Source organism: Equus caballus, chromosome 9 (genome assembly GCF_041296265.1).
Source record: "Equus caballus isolate H_3958 breed thoroughbred chromosome 9, TB-T2T, whole genome shotgun sequence".
NCBI classification, from domain to species: domain Eukaryota; kingdom Metazoa; phylum Chordata; class Mammalia; order Perissodactyla; family Equidae; genus Equus; species Equus caballus.
The window spans coordinates 18,552,199-18,555,955 of NC_091692.1; positions in this window are offsets into that span (position 1 = coordinate 18,552,199).

The window sequence follows — 3,757 nt, forward strand, 5'->3', positions numbered from 1 at the left end:
AAACTGTCAGGTCTGTGATTTGATTTTATCCTACTTACAAGCCAACAAGTTAGCCTGTTACTGTTTCACAGATGCTGGAAGATGACACCAGACATCTGAGTCAGAGAAAAAGAAGCTTTTATCTCAATGCACAGCATAAAAAGCATGAACATCAGAATGTTTGCATCAATTCCTCTTGCCTCCAAGTTCCACAGGAGTGATGCGAAGGGGCCCGGATAGATGCCACACATGCAGTGGGTTGTGTTGCAGCAAGGAAACAATGAGCTTGGGGAACCCACTGCTTTTCTAGCAAGCAGCAAGCTAAGCCAGCTCTTTGTCCCAGAGGAGATGATACTTCATCTCTCAAGATTGCTTGCTGCAAACAAACCATGAAAAATGGCTTGGGTAAAGAGTGGTGTGGTGGAAAGCCTGGAAGATGGCCCATAATGGTTCTTGCCTCCGGGTATTCACTCTTTTGCAAATCCCCTCCAGTTGACTGTGGGCTGGACTTACCGACTTACTTCTTACTAACTGAATACAGCACAAGTGACAGGATGTTGCTCCTGAGGTGAAGTTATAAACAGACTGTGGCTTCTGTCTTGGGCACCCTCTCATGTTCTCTCACTCACTCACTCTGAGGGAAGACAGCTGTCACGTTGTGAGTTGCCTTATGGAGAGACCAGCATGGCAAGGAAAGGATGTCTTTGGCCAACAGTCAGCAAGGACTTGAGGCCTGCTAACAGCCACATAAGTGAGCTTGGAAGCAGAGTCTCCCCCATTCAAGGCTGGACATGACTGCAGCCCTGCCCTACACCTTATTGCAGCCTTTTCAGAGACCCTGAGTCAGGGGCACCTGGCTAGGCTGCACTCAGCTTCCTAATCCACAGAAACTGTCAGAAAATAAATGTTTATTGTTTTAAACCTATGCAGTTTTGGACTAATCTGTTATGCAGTAATAGATAAGTAATAGAAGTGGTCAGGCCTTGAATTCTTGGCATACTGAGCAAGACATGCAGAGGCATGAGAGACCCATAGATAACCATTTCCCAACAACAGTGTAAAGCTACAACCCAGGGTAGGCAATCCCATCTTCCTTGAAGAGGGTTGACATGCTTAATGTCTACCATCTAGGAAAGAGGCAGATACTGAGACAGGAGACTAGAATTTCAAAGGAAGCCCTGAGCTGAAACTAGCTTTACCAATCTTGGAGCTAGTTTTCCAAGAATTTTCCTTGCTTGAGTACATAATGCAGGGTAGAAAAAAGTGGCTTCTGCTTTGTGCATGCAGTAGGAAGCCAGGTAGGCAGGAATCCTTTTACGGTGTCAAATGTTGAAATGCCTACACCACGTTCAGTGAACCAGATTATCTAGTTGTATATTACTGCCTGTACTCAGTTGCCTTCTGTTCATCTGGACTCCTTTGTAAACTTTTGTTTAAATATTTCCCCTCCGCTTATCTATACCCTGGGGAATTGAGTGAAACGCTTGAGCTACAATATTAAAGAAGATACAGTGCCCCCTGGAGGCCAGAGTGGTAATGCTCAGAGGCCCCCAAGAGGCAGGAGAACCTGGGATAGGCAAGGGGGACGGCAAGGCTCCTTATAAATGCTAATGAAATATTTGATAAAATTAAAAACCTCTTTGATTTAAAGCCTTTAAGAAATTGTTATGAAAATTTGTAACTATGTGTGGTGATGGATGTTAACTAGACTTATTGTGGTGATCATTTCATAATATATACAAATATTGAATCATTATGTTGTATACCTGAAACTAATATAATGTTATGTGTTAATTATATCTCAATTTTTGAAAACTCATTAATTCTAAGTAACTAAAAAATAAAAATAAGGAAAGAAAGAAATTGGTATGGAAGGGTTTTTTCTTAAAATGATGAAGAGCTTTTTTTTTTTTGTAAAGTGAGCATCAACTTTATACATAATGAAGGGTCAGACAGTACTGTCATTTAGTACAACTATGACTATGTTAAAGAGATAACAGTGTTCCATGTAACCACAATTACTTTAATCTACTAGTCTACCTGCTGCTAATAGAATTTTCAGATAAGAATTTACAGAAGACATAAATTAGAATAAATAGAGGAGAGGAAGTCTCAATGGGCAAGAAAACCAAAGAACGTTTGTAAAGTTATGGGAAAAATATAATCTTTAAAAACTTTCTATCCAATATATAAAGAGTTGTTGCAAATATATAATTAACATCACCAGTCTATTGGATCAGTGGTTAAAGAAGATGAAACAATGGTTTAACGAGTATGTTATCAAACAGCCTACTTATTAGTCAAGGAATGCAAAGTAAAACAACTTTCAGGTCTCATATACCTTTTAAAGTTTCAGATGTAAATAGAAAATGAGAAGGTATTGGTGAAGATGTAGGAAGAAGGCATTGACCATGGAACACAACATACGTGACTTTGCCTCTTACCAGCTGCAAATGCAGATACGTTACCCTCCCTCTCTGTGCCTCAGTTTCTTATCTGTACTTACAAGACAGTAACAGCATCTTATAGGCTCATAACTGTGAGGATTAAATGAGAAAAGACGTGGAAAGCCCAGAGCACAATACCTGGCTCTCAACAGAGGGTCTCATCCTCCTCCTCCTCCTCGTCTTCATCATTGTTACTGATGTGCTGATGTTACCACAAGCAGAATTGGAAAGGGGGCTAGCCCTTCGTAAGATTCCTCAGAGTGATATGTAATAAGAGCTATAAAGTTACATATACTTTTTAATCTGTCTTTCCCATTTATGGAAAGAAATTTAAAGGAAAAAAATTACCTCACTAAAGATGTTTATAGCAATGCTAATTGTGACTGTAAAAATTGGAGAACAATCTAATGCCCAGAAACGGAGGAGAGGTTAAGTAAACAAAGTATAGTAATACAAGATATTAAATACAAGAGGAATATACAAAGATCAGCAAGAACCAGTTCAAAAGTATAATGGAAATATTTGTCATTTATAATAACCACAACTATAAAATACCTGGAAATAAAGCTAATAAGAAATGTTCAGAGCCCATTAAAAAACTATAATGTTTTACTGAAGGACATACAAAGATCTTCGTAAATGGAGAGTCCTAGCTGGATAAGAAGTCTCAATATATTTTTTTAAAGCCAATCATCCCCCTATCAGTCTGTAAATTAAATGCAATTTTTATCAAAATCCCAATGGAATTTTTTAAATTTAAAAGTTTATTCTCTAGTTTATCTGGAAGAGTAAACGTCTGAAAATAGCCAAGAAACTTTTGAAAAACAACTGTTAACAAAATAAGACTTGGCCTCCAAGACACTAAAAAGAGCTATAAAACTATGTAGTAAATAGGGCAATGTGGTACTGATAAGGAAAAGACAGCTAGGTCAACAGAGTGGAACAGAGTCCAGAAAATAACCCAGGTTCATATTTATAGGATGTCACACATGCTCAAGGTGGCGTTTCAGACCAGTGGGGGAAGACTATTCAATATAAACGGTACAAGATAACTGGCTTAATTACCTATAAATTACGAGTGGTTTATATATTTAAATGTAAAAAACCAAAATGATAAAACTATTTGTAAAAAATATATAGAAAAATATCTTTACAAACTTTGGGTAGGAAAGAACTTCCTTAGCCTGACACGAAACCTGGAAGCCGTGATGGATTAGATTACATAAAGATTCAACACTTTTGTACAGAGCTCTGCCTTTCCTTATGTTCATCTTTCTCCCCCAGGAATCCCTAGGGGAGCTATAGCACAGGGCGGGAGATGGGAGTTGGGA